This window comes from Bos indicus, chromosome 11, assembly GCF_029378745.1.
Source record: "Bos indicus isolate NIAB-ARS_2022 breed Sahiwal x Tharparkar chromosome 11, NIAB-ARS_B.indTharparkar_mat_pri_1.0, whole genome shotgun sequence".
NCBI lineage: Eukaryota > Metazoa > Chordata > Mammalia > Artiodactyla > Bovidae > Bos > Bos indicus.
In genome coordinates this window covers 76,848,648-76,868,407 of record NC_091770.1, presented here as the reverse complement: position 1 = coordinate 76,868,407, position 19,760 = coordinate 76,848,648, and positions in this window count along the sequence as shown.

The window sequence follows — 19,760 nt, the reverse complement described above, 5'->3', positions numbered from 1 at the left end:
GAATAATTGTAAGAAAAAGATGTAGGGTTCTAATATTAGTGTTTAAAGTGGGAACTAAGTGGGTAAAAGGTGCCTTCAACCTGGTTTCTTTCAAGAAATCTACAAAGATGGAGCTGAGATAGAAACATGATTTTGATTTTGGAAAATTGTTTAGCTTATCTCAGCCTCAGTTTTCTCATCTATAAATTGGGACTGATACCATTGACCTTAGAGAATAGTTGTGCAAATTAAATAAAATAATATATATATATATAAAAACTTCTGGAGTTCTTGCTACTATACTCATAATTCATTAAATATAAGCACCTATCCCCTTAGATCCCACCCATGACCAGTCAACAAATGAACAGTTCTTTGCTGAACCAGGGGCTTCCCTTGTGGCTCAGCTGGTAAAGAATCTGCCTGCAATGTGGGAGACCTGGGTCTGATCCCTGGGTTGGGAAGATCCCCTAGAAAAGGGAAAGGCTACCTACTCCAGTATTCTGTTCTGGAGAATTCTATGGACTGTATAGTCCATAGGGTTGCAAAGAGTTGGACATGACTGAGCGACTCACTTCACTTCCTGAACCAAGCACTGGCAAGCTAGGTGCTTAGATGAAAGAGAAAAGAATATATGAATCTCAACTTTGAAGATATTTCAGTGTACTGAGAGACAAGATAAGGAACACAGAAAAGTAAAAATTTATGGGTCAGTTTCTGCTCCATATTTCTCAGTATCTCTGTGAAATACTCAGTTCTACCTCTCACCCTCAAGGAGCTGTATCTATTTGTGCAAACATGGTTTCTTTCCACTGCTGTGAAGGAAGAGCTGATACGTGGGTGTCTTCACTTTTCCCAGTGAGACCTGTAGAGACCAGGCTCAGATACATCCTTCTGTGGTAAGTCCAGCACATCATGGAAACCTAGCATGAAGCTCAGTCTACTCTGCTGGGTGTTCAATATAGTGTTTATTTTAGCATATGCTGCTTAGTTTTCTTATTAATTATAGAAAAGAAAAAAATGACTCTGGGACAGTTCCAAGAGAAAATATTTCTTACTACAATTTTTAATTATCAATTTGTCAACTAATGTTGACATTCCTAAAGCTTCCTTAAGGAACTTCCTCCCAAAGCAGACAGCTCCTCCATAGGAGACTCTCATTCCCCAGGTTTTAGATACATTTCCATAATTAGGTGGTCTAAATGACAACACATCAGTTGTACAGAATCCAATTGTACAGAATCCAGTTGTACTGGAACTTAATAAAGTTTTAGTAAGTCAGCAATAAAGTAGATTGTTTTTCTTGTATCCTTTTCATTTTCTTTTCTTTTATTATTATTATTATTTTTTTTTTTTGGTGAGATGACCATTATAGCCAATAGAATGTTCACTAATGTAATATCCAGAGGAAATAGCCATTAGGACATCAAAACAATGGAGAAGATACATGAAGTGAAGTGAAAGTCGCTCAGTCATGTCCAACTCTTTGCAACCCTATGGACTATACAGTCCATAGAATTCTCCAGAACAGAATACTGGAGTAGGTAGCCTTTCCCGTCTCTAGGGGACCTTCCCAACCCAGAGGTCGAACCCAGGTCTCCCGCACTGCAGGCGGATTCTTTACCAGCTGAGCCATAAGGGAAGCCTAAGATACATGAAGGTAACAATCAATTCAAATGTCTTTTTTTTTTTTTTTGCCTTCAAAACACAAGGATTAGGGTTAGGGTGGTGGTTCAGTGCTTACCTGCCAATACAGGGGACATGAGTTTGATCCCTGGTCTGGGTACATTCCACATGCTACAGTACAGTTAGGCCCCTGCACCACAACCCACTGAGCCTGCGCTCTAGAGTCTGAGTTGCAACTTCTGAGGCCCACGTGCTCTAGAGCCTGCTCTGCAGCAAGAGAAGCCAGCACAATGAGAAGCCCGCTCACCACAACTAGAATAGCCCCGCTCACGACAATTAGAGAAAAAAGTAGGCACACAGCAACAAAGATCCAGTGCAGCCAAGTTAATTAATTTAAAAACTGAAAACAAAAAGCCTCCAAACACTCCCATGAAAACGGCTCATGGATATTCAGATGTGAGTTTTAGACAGGAAAGAAGACATTGACAAAGTCCATTTTCATTTCATCTCTAAAGACAATAGGAAAATAAAATTAGAATGAAAATAATACCTATCATTTTGCATTTGCATTGTGTGTTAGGAACTGTTCCGAGTGATTTGTATTTATTAACTTTTAAAATTCTCACTACTCTATAAATATTCCATTTTACAAGTAAGGAAACCGAAACAGCAAGGTTAAGCAATCTGCCTAAGAATATACAGACTGCAGAGTTGGGTTTTCATAAATGTCTCCAGCAAGATAAAAGGAATTTAAATACAGTTCTCTGGCCATTTGCAGATATAGAGAATGAGTATCATTCCACGCTAGTATTTCAAATTAGAAACAAAGATATGAGCTAGGACATGAACTGTCTACTGGTAAAGACTCACCTTTAATGCAGACTTAACATGTAAAACCTAACCAGGTCAAGGTCACCAGAAGATTGGATGCAGCCAGAAAAACTCTCCTGCCATCACTGGGCACCCAGTCTAACACATTCTCACATTTGTGATAGATATTTCACTGGATTTTCTATTTTGCACCATGAATGTCTTAAGAGAAAGAGCTATGAGCATCCTTCCTGGATTCTCTTTAAGAAAATTGTAAACTCCTCTCAGTCAAAAGTTACATTTTAGTCATCTCTTTCCAGCCTTTTCCTTTGAATCCAGTCCTAGCAACCTGCTTGAATGGCACATATTTAGATGGTCGGCAAATGGTAGATTAAGTTTTGAGTGCCTATCATGCATTCAAGAATATAGAAAGTATTTTGCAAACATTTGATTTTCTAATAAATCAAAGAGCATGAGAGGTACCCTTGGGGAAATAACGGTGACTATCCTTCACTAACAGAGAAGGCAATGGCAACCCACTCCAGTGTTCTTGCCTGGAGAATCCCAGGGACAGGGGAGCCTGATGGGCTGCCGTCTTTGGGGTCGCACAGAATCGGACATGACTGAAGTGACTTAGCAGCAGCATCCTTCACTAAGCTCTTCACTCCCTCATATTCCTGATTATGGTTGAGCTTTGTGGCTATAAAAATGGGCATAGTATATAAATATTTAAAGAAAACATAAAGAAAAATAAGCTGTAAGGTGATTAATGGAGGTAGTTATCTAATTATATAATAATAGAGCATTATGTCAAAAATACTTCATTAAAAAAAGAACAATTACCTATAATTAAATTTTAAATTTGATTGAAGAATGTTGAATTCATTACTGCATCGAGAAACTCCCAGGATCATTCCTTTCTACTAGTGCTGTTTCTTTAAGGACAAACCTTCAATTCACTTGTAAACATGTTTTTTATTTTAATAAAAATGTGTATTTTTAAAACATTCAACCAAAGATTCGGCTACAGAAAAGAAGTTACACTGTTAGAGGATGAAACAAGAGGCAGAGTTAGGAGTTGAATATCTCAGTAAGTTCAGTTCTATTTGTCATTATCTCTCTCTAAAACGGGGACATATAGGAAGAAATGCCAAATACCACCCACTTGAGAGAGTAGAGAGGCTCCAATAACTAGTGAGACAATTGAAGAGCATGAAAAAGTGTAGTTCTTATTTTTCTATGAGTGCTCTTATGTTAATTATACAAATGTAGGTGAGGTGCCCTAAGTAGTTGACCCTTCTGAATCCTTTACTAGCTTTTAGGTTTCCCTGGAAACTATTTCTTAACTACAGCCCAGTGAGAATTGGTAAATAAAAAGTAATCATTGCATTTGCAATTGTAATGGTGCGGATATCCATAAGGACGAAAGAATAGAAATCAGAAAAGTTCTAGGGATTCCCTGGTGGTTCAGAGGTAAAGAATCTGCCTGCCAATGCAGGAGACACAGGTTTGATGCAAGAAGATCCCTGGTGCCAGAAGATTCCTCATGCCTTGGACAACTAAGCCTGTGCACCACAACTACTGAGCCTGTGCTCTGGAGCCTGTGGTCTGGAGCTACAACTACTAAGCCCACGTGACATAACTACTGAACCCCGTTCATCCTATAGCCTGAAATCCGCAACAAGAAAAGTCACTGCAATGAGAAGCCTTCATATAGCAAGGAGAGAGAAGCCCACGCAGCAACAAAGACCCAGCACAGCCAAAAATAAATAGACAAGTAAATGAAATTCTTTTTTTTTTTAAAAAAGCTTTACTCCCAACTCTTTCCAAGGTAAGTTGGCCAATGTATAACTTCTCTTATTTTCTCTGTGAATTCACAGCATAAGGCTAGTGTACCTTCCTCTCCACTTCACAGGGTGGTGGTTCTGGGTGTCAAATGAGTAATATATATGACGTTATATCTTAGAACACATAAAATATTTTCCAGTAGAAGTTATCAGATCAACAGTGACTACCTGTAGTTGCCTTATCCTGGACAATAGGACACCAGCTAGCCTGACATGGATATTTTTCAAATGCTTAAGTCATGAGACACATGTTATGCTTTTCATAATTCAAGTTGCCATCAAGAATTGTCGATGACTTAGAGAGAACATTGATTTTTCTGGTGGTGTTTACATGCCTGCCTTCTGCAGCCATTAGTGGCCCTCATAGAATTGATAGCTTTTTGAACCATGTCAATGAGATTATTGATTCTTGGAAGCGTCCTAATCTAGGAAAACTTTTTAAATGTTTGCTATTGGCTTTTATTAACATATAATGTAGCAACAGGATTGAAAAATTCAAGTATTGTGTGATTGCCTGGAAATCTCAAAGTAAAAATCAATGTAACTAATCTATTTAATAAGTCATGAAACACACACAAAGTGGAAGAAAGTCAGTTCAGATTCCTTAGCAAGAAGGCGATCTTGTGGGAATGTGCTTTGCTATGCCAGCCAGCCTTCCAGCCCGTTCCCTGCCCTCATGAGCTCAGCTGTCTTAGCCAGAATCTAACACAACTTCCCTCTGGCTCTTTCAGTGCTTCCTCACCCCAACTCTGGCCCTTATTTTCCTGCCTTGTCACATACAAGTTTTCAGTCCAGTCCCTTCCTCTCTTCACACTACAGGTTCTTCCTCTAATAACCCAGCAGATTGGAAAACACTATCAGTCAGCTCTTCATGATTCTCTGTGAAGGCTACGTCCTACCATCAGGCAAGACATAGGAGCTGTAATATCCTTAGGAACACAAGCTCGGTAATGGTTTATAGCGTCTAGGGCACTGGGCATGAAAAAGTCACATACAATGATTTTAAACAGCAAGACAACTTACATTTAAATGTCCAAAGTGATTGTGAGTCAGATGTAGCTACTTACCACAAAATTAACCACCAGAATGACCCACAGACATTTCACCCCCTCCAGCACACACTTTGAATGAACAGAAACTCGTTCACCTCTTTTTCTTCAAATTCAGAGAGTGTAAACATGGTCTATCCTTATAGTCATACCTTTTTTTTTTCTTTAAATGTTGATATAGGCAAGAGAAAGTAAATTGTAGCACGGACAATAATCTAGTCACAGTGAGGAAAATCTCTCAAGTAATAATTTTGGAATTCCTACTAAGTTATCAAAAGGAGGAGGAAAATCCAATTCCATTTTTTTCTTTACAAATCCATTTATCTCTAGTCCTATGGAAAACAATGAAATGTACTATTAAGGCGGATAAGTCTGGGTGTTCCTTGGTGATAATAGAGCCATGAGGGGAAATGAAACAGGGTAAGAAAATGGGATCACTTTTATATCCAAATTTCAAAATGGGTGGCTAAAGGGTAACCAGTGGTTATAATGCTGATTTTCAGAAAAGCCTATTGAAAGTCTTAGGGAGTTAATCTGAGCTTTGGGCATCTTATTAATAAGAAGATATCAAGGTATCCACCAAGCGATGTCTGTCTCTATCAGACAATGACTAAGGAAGTTTTACCTAGTACATATACACACACACAGCATATATACATTCGCCAATACTAACTAGCTAGACAAGAGGTGATTAGTAACTACTTATATTCTCAGGCTGTGGAGGGGCTTGGCACCCCTGCGTGCTGTGTGCTAAGGCAAATAAAATGCTGCCCATAAGGGAGACCATTTACCTCTATACTGATCCCATATAGGTGTATGATCTATATAGTAAATACTATCCTAGGTACAAAGGAATAGAAGATTTAAGGGCTGTACAGAGAGGTTTGAGAACTAGGTTCTGTGCACAGGCACATCTTTATCCTTCCCTTCCAATAATCCCACTCCACCAACCTCACTCCAGAGCATAGAAAGCTGTGAAGGTGTCTGTCCTGCCATTGTGACCATTTTTGTACAGGTCTTTATTCACCACAGAGTGACTAAACAATCCTAGCGGTTAGAGAGGAGGCGTGGCTGGGTGTGAGTGGTGTAACCTGGATTAGGCACACGCTGCTTGCTGGGAAGGTACGAGACCACTGTGAATAAGGAGCTTCCTGAACAGCACTCTACCACTGCCTCCCAGACCTTTCTTTCTTCTGCCTTGAAATGCCTAAAATCCAACCATAAAATACCTCTCCTTTGAGTGGTGCATGGTGCAGCCTGAGGAACGTGAAGGCATGTTCCTGACAAGCTGCCAATCGTTACTCTGTGAGAAAATTCTCCCATTATGGAGGTGGCAAAGCCAGGGAGAGTTCAGCCAGAGCTGTGACCTACAGGGGTCTTCATCTGCCACAAAACCATTCACTACAATTAATTTTGTAATAAAAATTATGATAAACATATTGTGAAGTGATTGACACAATGTTCCTTGCCTCTCCTGTCTCATATTTAATTCCCAGAGTACGGGGACTGTGCTTTAAATCACCCAGTTTATTGATGGCAAAGCCAAAAATGAGACTCAGATATCTTAATCTAATTTTATTTTCAGTAATTCTAGAAATGTGGATCAGGAGACCTACATTCTAGTCCTGGATCTGATTCCACATCACTCTTTGGCTTGGTACCAGCCACTTACCATTTTTTGATTCTTCCCATATTTAGCAAAATTAGATGAAACAGATAAGCACTACATTTTTTTTTTTTCTTCCAAATTTCCATCTGGGATCATCTGTACTACCAGGAGGGTTTCCCTGGTGGTTCAGATAGTAAAGAATCTGCCTGCAATGAAGGAAACCCAGGTTTGATGCCTGGGTTGAGAAGATCCCCCAGAGAGGTAAATGGCAACCCACTCCAGTATCCTTGCCTGAAGAATTCCATGGTCAGAGGAGCCTGGTGGGCCACAGTCCATGAGGTCACAAAGAATCGGACACCACTGAGTGACTAAGCACACACTATACACCCACATACTACCAAGAAACTTAAATCTAACCATTCAAATTCTGATTTCTCTTAAGACAATGAAGTCTCTAATATACATCAGACTTAAAATGAGATGAAGTTCCATTGGGAAAATATAGGGCATCACCAGCTGATCAAGGATTAATCAAAAACTATCACATTTTAAACAAACTTTGTAAATTTAGAAATAATGTGACCAATTTACTTGAGGTAGGCAATAAGCAATGTAAACATTTCTTATTTACATTAAATAAGAAATATTTAAATTAATTAAATATTTATTAATTATTGCTTACAAGAAACTGAACTGGACATTTAGAATCAGATATTAATGTAAGATGCCCCCAGGGAGTGAAACCAGCCAATTAAAATGAATGTGCTGCAGTTCATTGTATAGGAATGTATACTTCAGATTTCCATGCAGGGATTTGCTGAAACTTTTAGAAAAGAGTTAATGCTTGAATTGGACATAAAATTATGTCCAATTTAACATAGGTTTGTGGAAACTTGGGATCCCTAGGCAGAGGAATCAGTATGTACAGATGCAATGGAAAATATGTATGATCATAGCTTAGAACAACCTCCCAAGTGGCATTAGTGGTCAAGAACCTGCCTGCCTATGCAGGAGACATAAGAGATGCAGGTTCGATGCCTAGGTCGGAAAGATCCCCTAAAGGAGGAAATGGCAATCCACTCCAGTATTCTTGCCTGGAGAATCCCATGGACAGAGGAGCCTGGCCAGCTATGGTCCATAGGGTCATAAAGAGTCGGACACGACTGAAGTGACTCAGCATGCACGCATAGCTTAGAATATAGGTTCAGAAAAACCTCAAAAAATGATTCTAGAGAAGTACCAACCCAGTGGAACTGGGTTGTAAGATACTTTTTTGTTCTTGTTATGCCAGAGTGTTTACCTGGCGATAGAGTGATGGCAATTTTTTGAAAATACCACCTTAGTTTAAAACAACAACAAAAACACTTTTTCATAGAATTTATTCCTTTATCAACATCTGTGCAGTTTCTGAAGTCTGGGTCATGTTATCTTCTCAAAACAGAGATAGAGGATGCACTGCTAAGTGTCCCAACCAGTCAGGCTTGGATTATCATAGAATACAAGGATTCAAGTATATGATATTAAGCCCAGTTGCTGAGTTGCTTTCAACATTTATTTTGTCAATAAGAAACATTGCAAGCATGACTCATGAAAGGAGGAAAGAATCACTAACACAGTTAAGGGAGAGAATATGAGGAAATAAACCCTACAGAAATCTGAGAAATGAATGTACTTAAGGGATTTCAGGGAGAAGAGATGATCAGGCTGATTTTTGCTGACCAGCTGTCAATTTGTAATACTCTTAAAAATTGACAAAGTCAAAGCTACGATACAGGGCAGAAATGATTTGAAGATGTAATGTTTTTGCACCCAGAGCTTTAAAGGCTCTCAGAAAGCTTTTTTTGAGAAGACTGAAAACCTCACACAAAGACAAGGTAGCCTCTGGAATGACCAAATCTAACAGAAGATTGCAGTTGAATCATTTTCCAGGGAAAGGAACTGGATTCCTCTTAGAGTCAGGTAACCTCTGTTTGGCCACCCCTAGAACAGATGCCCTCTAAGCAGCTCTGGGACTTTCTTCAGATTCTGGCTGATAGAGATAAAGGGGCAAAGTAGGTGATCAAATTGTTAATCCCACTAGGAGATTTTAGGTAGAAAAAATGTGGGAGACCCTCATATATTAATGATTACTAAAGAGAACTGTTTTACTTAACCACAAAACCAGGTAGGTTTGCTCAGCAGCAAAAGCATGTAACAGAAGCATGAGACATTCCCCCAAACAATAAGACAATGGTGGCATGAGACCCACATCTTGCCCAGTGAGTTCAGTAGACTAATGATCCCTAGGATTTCCCCTCTACACACATATAAAACAATCATTTGTGGACCTTACTTGACCTTGTATGAACAAGAAAACTCCCCTGCTCAACCTGGAGGAGAAGCTCATGACGGAAGCATAACATCTACTGAAGAAAGACAACGAAGTTCTTCTACCCTGACCACTTTTCTTCTGATTATAAAACTGTAGCCCAGTAAGTTCTTGGGGCACATTTCTCACCTGCCTGCTTGTAGGCTCCACAAGCGTCCTGTTCCAGTAAATCACTTCTTATCTATCACTTTGCCTCTTGCTGAATTCTTTTCTACACTGAGACATAAAGGACTGTGGTAATGAAACTCTTCGAATCCACTGAAACGACACACAATAGTTTCATGGCCATCGTGTGTGTGCTCAGTCACTTCAGTTACGTCCGACTCTTTGCAACCCTCTGAACTTCAGACCGTCAGGCTCCTAAGTCCATGGGATTCTCCTGGCAAGAATACTGGAGTGGGTTGTCATGCCCTCCTCCAGTTATGGCCATCAAACCTCTGCTAAATGAGTCCACCCACTCCCACTTGGAGTCCAAACTAGGTCTCCAAAAGGATGATTAAATGAGTCATAGCTTAAGAGAGAAAGGATGCAAATATTTCAGTTGGAGATCACAGCTGTACATAAAGAATATGTGGATAAAACATTAGCCATCGATTTTTTATAATCCTTCCTGTGGACAAGCAATTTAAACAAGCATATCCTATGGTCCTGGAAGGTCTTGCTTTTGGAAGTTGCCTAGATACCGGGAAAGCCATGCATGCTGGAGGGATATCAAGGAGACAAAAGTGGGGGATGCAGAAGAGCTAGGACCCATGCAGACTTTAGCATCATGACATGATGCTCCCCATCCCAGGTGAGAAGAAGCAAAAAATGATTTTACTGACCTGGGGTGCGCTCTCTAGCTGGAGCCTAGTCCTTTGCCAATCCTTTAGATGCTAATTTCTTGAAAAGTTTACCATTCTCTGTTTAGTTTCTTCCCCTTCTATTCATCACTCAATGCACTTTGCCAGAAGTGCTCTTATCTGGGTACCAGTGACCTTCAGATTGCCAAAGTCAATGACCTTTTAAACTTTTTTTCATCTATTAGACCTTTCTGTGTCACTTGATGTTACCCTTTCCCCTTTTGTTTCATGATAACTGCTAATATTATTAAATGTTAAATACTTTCCAGACACTGTGTTAAACATGCATTAACACTCTTTTTTTTTCTGAAATGCAAATGTGGCATATTCCCTGGTGAACAGACTAGTTGTTGTTAGATTGCTAAGTCTTGTCCAATTCTTTGCAACCCATGGACATCCCAGCATGCCAGGATTCCGTGTCTTTCACTATCTCCTGGAGTTGGCTCAAACTCATGTCCACTGAGTCAGTGATGTCATCCAACCATCTCATCCTCTGTTGCCCCCTTCTCCTCCTGCCCCCAATCTTTCCCAGCATCTATGCTATATAGCAGAAGCAGAGTATAGGGTCCTACTGGGACTCTGTGGACCTAGGGACTGCCAGTCCTGGATGCCCAGTGGAAGATTCCAAACCTCCTTTGCTGGTGATGCTGAGACTCTGATCTCATTCTCTTCTCTGGATGGCTTTGGGAAGGGGCTAAAGCCATCCAACCTGAGAAGAGAATGAGATAAAGTCCTAAGAGAAGCCTGGACTAACTCGTCAGGCAATAATAGACTGACAGATGCAGGCATGCTGGGACACGCCCATGGCCTGAGGTTTATTTGGTGACTGCCATTCTACTTCTCTCCCTGATAACTTTGGCTCTGCACTTTCCATGGCCTCAGGTCTCTTCTGTGTGGGCAGCTAAGACAGCTAAGATCATAAGGCGACCACATTACACACAACTTTACATTACACACAACTTTGGTTTTATTCTAGGGAGCAAGGGCCATAAAGATATTCCAGGAGTAAGTCAGTGAGGCCCAAAGGAAACAGAAATGGAATGTTTGTTCAGCCAGCAATAGAAGAGAAGATGCAGAAACAAAGGAAAACAGTCAAAGGAGATCAAATAATAATAGTTCAGTCATTAAGCAGAGTTAAAGACCATTCGTTCATTCTTGGGGACTATAGATAATATTCTGAACCATATCCTGTAAGCTGTCTTATTCTGAACCATGTCCTGTGAGGACTCAACTCAATACTGCTACTAAAACCCGCACCAGGTGGAACAAGTTAACTACACGATGACCAGACTATAGCCATGACATAGCTGCCAAAATTCTGAGAACTGCCTTTAAGAAATGGAAATAGACCGACCCTGGAAGGAATGATTAACTGTACTTAAAACAATCCAGGTGATGTTGATCAGATGATCAGACCACTGATTTTCAAGATGAGCGTCAGAGCTGACTGTGCTATTTCTACAGGTAGCCTGCTCCCTCTGTCTATAAAAACCCCTTGTTCCCTAATTGTCAGGGGTAGAGTTGGCCTTTGGATAGGAGTCTTCCCTCTTCACCCTGGGTTGTCAGCATCCAAAATAAAGAAAACTTTCCTTTCCACCAGCCTGGCCTTTTTAATGGCTTTTGAGCAGTCAGCAGCCAGACCTTGGTTCAGTAACAATATGTCAGCCACACTTAGTTCACCACATGCTCTAGAGTCCCCCTGTGCCATTAAAGGCAGTTTCTTTAGAGTTTTCATTAGCATGGAAAATAAGTTGCCAGCTCTCTCTCTTGGCTTCTAATGATATTTACCTTCAAGTCCAACTGAAATAAAATTTCCTCAGATTTATCTCTATTTGTAGACATTCCTGAGACTTCCCTGGTGGCTCAGTGGTAAAGAATCTGCCTGCCATTACAGGGGACACAGGCTCAGTCACTGGTCCAGGAGGAGCCCACATGCCAGGGAGCAACTAAGCCTATGGGACCCAACTACTGTGCCTGTGCCCTGGAGGCCATGAGCCACAACTACCGAAGCCCGTGCACCCTAGAGCGTGTGCTCAGCAACAGGGGATGAAACGACAATGAGAAGCCCACACACTGCAACAAGAAGTAACCCCTGCTCACTGCAACCAGAGAAAGTCTGCCTGTAGTAACAAACATCAAGCACAGCCCAAAACAAAAAATTGAAAAATCATAAAATAAAAATGTTACTTACATAGAAGGGTAATATATTTTTTCTACTACATTCATATATTAGTATGACCATGTATGTTATCTTTCCTTCCTCAATTCTTTTTTTAATAGCAGGAAAATAGTGAAGGGCTGGGGCAAACAATGTTTGAACTATCAGACAACTGCACTCATTTCTCATGCTAGCAAGGTTATGCTCAAAATCCTTCAAGCTAGACTTCAGCAGTAACTGAACTGAGAACTTCCAGATGTAAAAGTTGGGTTTAGAAAAGGTAGAGGAAGCAGAGATCAAATTGCCAATGTTTGTTGGGTCATAGAGAAAGCAAGGGAATTCCAGGAAAACATCTACTTCTGCTTCATTGACTATGCAGAAGCTTCTGACTGTGTGGATTACAACAAACTGTGGAAAATTCCTAAAGAGATGGGAATACCCAACCATCTTACCTGTCTCCTGAGAAACATGTATGTGGGTCAAGAAGCAACAGTTAGAACCTTACATGGAATATTTGACTAGTTCAAGATTGGGAAAAGAGTATAAGAAGGCTGTATATGTCACCTTGCTTATTTAATTTATATACAGGTATCATGCAAAATGCTGGGCTGGATGAATCACAAGATGGAATCAAGATTGCCAGGAGAAATGGTAACAACTTCAGATATGTAAATGATGCCACTCTAATGGCAGAAAGTGAAGAGACACTAAAGAACCTCTTGATGAAAGTAAAAGAGGAGAGTGAAAAAGTTGCCTTAAAACTAAGATCATGGCATCTGGTCCCATCACTATATGAAAAATAGGAAAATAGGGAAAACAGTGACAGATTTTATTTTCCAGGGCTCCAAAATCACTGTGATGGGTGACAGCAGCCATAAAATTAAAAGACATTTCCTCCTTGGAAGAAAAGCTTTGACAAATCTATAGAGCGTATTAAAAAGCAAAGACATCACTTTACTGATAAAGGTCTGTATAGTCAAAGCTGTGGTTTTTCCAGTAGTCATGTATGGATGTGAGAGTTGGACCATAAATCATGCTGAGCGCTGAAGAATTGATACTTTCAAACTGGTGCTGTAGAAGACTCTTAAGAGTCCCTTGGACAGCAAGGACCAGTCAATCCTAAAGAAATCAACCCTGAATATTCATTGTAAGGACTGCTGCTGAAGCTCCAATACTTTGGCCACCTGATGGGAAGAGCTGACTCACTGGGAAAGACCCTAATGCTGGGAAAGATTGAAGGCAAAAGGGGAAGAGGTGGCAGAGAATAAGATGGTTGGATGCCATCACTGAGTCAATGGACACGAGTCTAAGCAAATTTCAAGAGAATGAAGGATAGGGAAGCCTGGCATTCTGCAGCCCATGGGATCGCAAAGAGTTGGACACAACTTAGCAGCTGAACAACAACAAATGAAGGAAAAATCCACTTTGCATGAAATTCAATGAGTCTTTTTTCTGGGCCTAGAGATACAAATTTAGCAAGATTATACTCTGAGGAGTGGACATTCCTATTCAGTACACAAGTGGGTGCAATCCAGGAAAGTCTCAAGATGGGCAACATGGATAGTGTTGAAAGCTTCCTTATTAGATTCAGTTCAGTTCAGTTCATTCAGGATTCCAGCTTGATTCCAGCTTGTGTCAAACTCTGTGCAACCCTGTGGACTGCAGCACACCAGGCCTCCCTGTCCATCACCAACTCCCAGAGTTTACTCAAACTCATGTCCATTGAGTTGGTGATGCCATCCAACCATCTCATCCTCTGTTGTCCCCTTTTCCTCCTGCCCTCAATCTTTCCCAGCATCAGGGTCTTTTAAATGAGTTAGTTCTTCTCATTAGGTGGTCAAAGTATTGGAGTTTCATCTTTAACATCAGTCCTTCCAATGAATATTCAGGACTGATTTCCTTTAGGATGGACTGCTTGGATCTCCTTGCAGTCCAAGGGACTCTCAAGAGTCTTTGCCAATACTACAGTTCAAAAGCATCAATTTTGGGGCACTCAGCATTCTTTACAGTCCAACTCTCACCTTCATACATGACTACTGGAAAAACCATAGCTTTGACTAGATGGACCTTTGTTGGCAAAGTAATGTCTCTACTTTTTAATATGCTGTCTAGGTTAGTCATAACTTCTTCCAAGGAGTAAGCATCTTTTAATTGCATGGCTGCAATCACCATCTGCAGTGATTTTGGAGCCCCCCAAAATAAAGTCTATCACTGTTTCCATTGCTTCCCCATCTATTTGCCATGAAGTGATGGGACCAGATGCCATGATCTTAGTTTTCTGAATGTTGAGTTTTAAGCCAATTTTTTCACTCTCCTCTTTCACTTTCATCAAGAGGCTCTTTAGTTCTTTGTTTTCTGCCATAAGGGTGGTGTCATCTGCATATTGAGGTTATTTATATTTCTCCTGGCAATCTTGATTCCAGCTTATGCTTCATCCAGCTCAGCATTTCTTATGATGTACTCTGCATGTAAGTTAAATAAGCAGGGTGATAATATACAGCCTTGATGTACTCCCTGCCCGATTTGGAACCACTCTGTTGCTCCATATCCAGTTTTAACTGTTGCTTCCTGACCTGCATACAGATTTCTCAAGAGGCAGATCAAGTGGTCTGGTATTCCCATCTCTTTCAGAATTTTCCACAGTTTGTTGTGGTCCACACAGTCAAAGGTTTCGGCATAGTTAATAAAGCAGACGTAGTTTTTCTGGAATTCTCTTGCTTTTTTGATGATCCAGCAGATGTTGGCAATTTGATCTCTGGTTCCTCTGCCTTTTCTAAATCCAGCTTGAACATCTAGAAGTTCACGATTCATGTACTGTTGAAGCCTGGCTTGGAGAATTTTGAGCATTACTTTGCTAGCCTGTGAGATGAATGCAATTGTGTAGTAGTTTGAGCATTCTTTGACATTGCCTTTCTTGGGAATGGAATGAAAACTGAACTTTTCCAGTCCCATGGCCACTGCTGAGTTTTCCAAATTTAGGATTTGAAATAGCTCAACTGGAATTCCATCATCTCCATTATCTTTGTTTGTAGTGATGCTTTGTAAGGCCCACTTGACTTCGCATTCCAGGATGTCTGGCTCTAGGTGAGTGACCACATCATCGTGATTATCTGGGTTGTGAAGATCTGTTTTATATAGTTCTTCTGTGTATTCTTCTGACCTCCTCATAATATCTTTTGCTTCTGTTAGGTCCATACCACTTTTGTCCTTTATTGTGCCCATCGTTGCATCAAATGTTCCCTTGGTATCCTCTAATTTTCTTGAAGAGATCTCTAGTCTTTCTCATTCTATTGCTTTCCTCTATTTCTTTGCATTGGTCACTGAGGAAGGCTTTCCTATCTCTCCTTGCTATTCTTTGGAACTCTGCATTCAGATGAGTATATCTTTCCTTTTCTCCTTATTAGATTATCTCTGTGCTATGCTTCGGAAAAGGCAATGGCACCCCACTCCGTACTCTTGCCTAGAAAATCCCATGGATGGAGAGCCTGGAAGGCTGTAGTCCATGGGGTAGCTGAGGGTTGGACATGACTGAGCGACTTCACTTTCACTTTTCACTTTCCTGCACTGGAGAAGGAAATGGCAACCCACTCCAGTGTTCTTGCCTGGAGAATCCCAGGGATGGGGGAGCCTGGTAGGCTGCCGTCTATAGGGTCGCACATAGTTGGACACGACTGAAGTGACTTAGCAGCAGCAGCAGTGCTATGCTTTGGTCTACGAACTTTATGGAACTTACTCCACTGGATCTTCATAACAACTCTTCCAGGTCTGTATTAATTGCTCCTATTTTATATATAAACATTGAGCTCAGAGAAATGAAAGAAAATGTCTAAGACCACATCATTGCTTAGAGGTAGAATCAGTGTTTACACTCATGTCTGTCTTACTCCCAAGCTCTATTTCTGTCTTCCATGTGACATTCACTGCCTTTACATTTCCACAGCTGGCACCTATGATATTTATGAGTTCATGGCTTCAGCTTAAGTTGAAGGAGAAGTGAGCTAGACACATAAAAAGGTAAATACCCCGGGCAGAACACATATGCATATGCTATTCTGCATGGTAAAAAACAATGAGATGAGTCTTACTTTAGAGAAACAAAAGAGCTTTGAGAATTGGAGTGGTCAGGAGTGAAAGTTGAACAGAATCCATTGAACATGGTTACTGCCCTTGTGATGAGGATATAATTATTAAATGAATGAATTAAAGAATGAAGGACACTGCTCATGATCATTAAGGGTTTATATAGCCCTGAGCTTTGTAAGAAAGGTTGAAGGCTAACTCTCAAATTTGAATGAAAAAATGTATCAACAGTGTTAAAAATGATAGCACTGGGATTATTTAGTTACTAAATTCAGCTGCATTTTGGAATTACTTAGGGTGTTCCAAACAATGTGCTCAGCCACAATCTATACCAATTATTGGAGAATCTCCAGAAATGGTACCCAAGCACCTGAGTATCATTAATTTCTTAAGCACCCAAGCTGATTGCAGTATGGAGCCAAACTCCAGTGTAACATGATATGAAGAGTTCTCTGACAACAGTCATAACCTGCCATCTGGTAGAGATTTATTCTGAGACAGTAGACACCTGTAAACTGAAGAATTTGGACAAAGTTGATTCTTCCCAAAATATATCCTATAATTTATGTCACAACAATTAATTAGACATATTACTAAAATTTGAATATCAGAAATACAAGTCCCATTGTCAGTTACATTTATATAATTGCTTTAACCACATAGGTGGTGGTGGTTGTTGTTGTTACTGTTTTAACCTTGGGACTTTCAAGAGTCTTTACAGTTCAAGCATGTGTTATATCTACCAAAATGAGGATCTAGCACTTTCTAGATGTAGCACTTTCTAACTTTATGTCATTGCTTATTTTGTTGTTGTTGTTGTTGTTGTTTACATTTGGTAGAAGTAGTGTTTCATGGAGTACATTCTGGCAACAACAACTACTGAAATTCGACAAAGCTAAGAACAGCTTATTCTGAAGTGTAGACCGCCTATGTGTTTCTTTAAATACATTGGATCCACACAACAATATTATGATAGGAATTAGCATATGCATCTTATAGATGAGGAAATTGATGCTGTACTACTTAACTTGGTTAAGTTCACGCAATAAATACAGAACTGGAATTCAAATCAGGTCTGTGATTGTTAATTCAGCAACACCTCTTTGTGTTAACAGCCTCTCAGATTTTCTAAGTAAAGTCCCTTGCCCCTCGAGGTAGAGCCTAACCAGCAGTTACCATACTACAGCAATACTGACCACTGCCAAGTATTTGCACTTTTTTAAACAATTTAATGTTGAGGTTAAATTTTCCAATTAAAATCTCTCTGACTTCTGTTTATCTGAGTAAATACACTTTGTACTGTATTGCAGACTTTGTGTGCACTGAAGTCAATGTCCACAACCGCCTTTCAGCCCCTCTATGACTTCCCTAAGAAACATAAATGTCCACAGCCACACCTCACATTGCTAATAGCCCATCTCCTGCCTCCCAGAGTTCTTATTAGTGTCCTCCAACAAGCAAGCATTGGTGGCACTGACTCATTTTCTTCTTCTTCTTCTTCTTCTGCTTTTAGTGTTTGGGTGACTGTGCAGGGTTCTGTGGGAATATGTATGAAAGCGTAATTACATTCCCTGCCTGCGAAGTGAATGTTGGCTAGAAAGATGCCTCTGCCTGTGGTGTAAAACATCACTGCGATCAGATCGGCTCCCCTGTATTTGCACATGGTTGAAAACCGGGTCTCTCCATACCCAGGCAGACAGATGAAGCCAGTTATCTGCAAAGGTAACTGGTCAGTGTCCTGTTACCATCTGCACCTGTCTTGACTTTACATTCTCCTAGCAAACTCAACCGGAGAAGGCAATGGCACCCCACTCCAGTACTCTTGCCTGGAAAATCCCATGGATGGAGGAGCCTGGTAGGCTGCAGTCCATGGGGTTGCTAAAAGTCGGACACGACTGAGTGACTTCACTTTCACTTTTCACTTTCATGCATTGGAGAAGGAAATGGCAACCCACTCCAGTGTTCTTGCCTGGAGAATCCCAGGGACAGGGGAGCCTGGTGGGCTGCCGTCTATGGGGTTGCGCAGAGTCAGACACAACTGAAGTGACTTAGCAGTAGCAGTAGCAGCAAACTCAACAGCAGGCTGAGCAACCCAGATCATCTCTTTATCAGGATGAGTCAATGATGCAGCCTGGAAAATACAAAACCTCTTCATTTTTCTGGAATCACGAGAAAAATCAGCCATGAGCAACTTCATCAGATTATCAACACACGTTTTCCAGTTCCCAAACATTTAACACATGTAGCATTTTCAGATTGAAATCTTCCAATATGCATGAAATGCTTTCTTTCTTTTCTTTTTTTTTAAATTTATTTGTTTGGCTGTTCTGGGTCTCAGTTGTGGTATGCAGGATCTTAGATTTTTGCTTTAGCATGCAAGAGTTTTAGCTGCAGCCTGAGGGCTCTAGTTCCCTGACCAGGGATCAAACCCCGGCCCTTTGCTTTGGGAACTCAGAGTCTTAGCCACTGGACCTCAAGATAAGTCCTAGGACATGCTTTCTTCATGCAATATTTATGTACTGGGCACCAACTGTGACCAAGTACCATGACAATTCAGGACAAAAATAAGGATACAAAGTTATGTTATGTGAAGGCTCAGGATTTCTTTAGATAAAGCATAGATTTTAATTTGGGGGGGTGGTCTCATAGCTACCTCTACTTTGGCAATTCGGAACTTTGTTTTTCCTTTCTCTCAGCTGTGGCCTATATAAATGAGGGTTTTGGATAAGTGACCTTGAGAAAAGAGGGTGTTTTTGTAAGTACACTGCCATTCATTCCACAAACATTTCCCACCTATCCCCACATCCAGCCATAAGCATACAGCACACTTTAATCCCTGGCTATACTATGCTATGCGCTTCCATGGAGGCTCAGCGGTAAAGAATCTGCCTGCCAACTCAGGGGACGTGGGTTAGATCTCTGGGTCAGGCAGATCCCCTGGAGAAGGAAATGGCAACCCACTCCAGTATAATCTTGCCTGGGAAACTCCATGGACAGAAGAGCCTGGCGGGCTACAGTCCATAGGGTTACAAAAGAGTCAGGCATCCTTTTAGCAAAGAGACATAAGCTAATGAAACCATGGACAGAGACACAAAGGGCAGTGAAAAAAACAAAACTGCACCTACATTCAAATCATCATATGGTTTTGCAATTTCCAGGTATTCGGCAGGGGCAGAATGGTCCATGGCAACTGGAATCAAATTAAGAGAGGTCCACAGAACCACTGATACGCTCCTACTTAAATTAGTGCAGCTTCTCCTAGCACAGAAGGAACTGACATCATTTCTATTCACTTGTATGCTCACCGACCTCCTTAATACAGCTTCAGGCATTAAATGTTTCCCCATAGACAATGCAGGTGTCACTTCTGAGAAACGTGCACACTCTGTTAA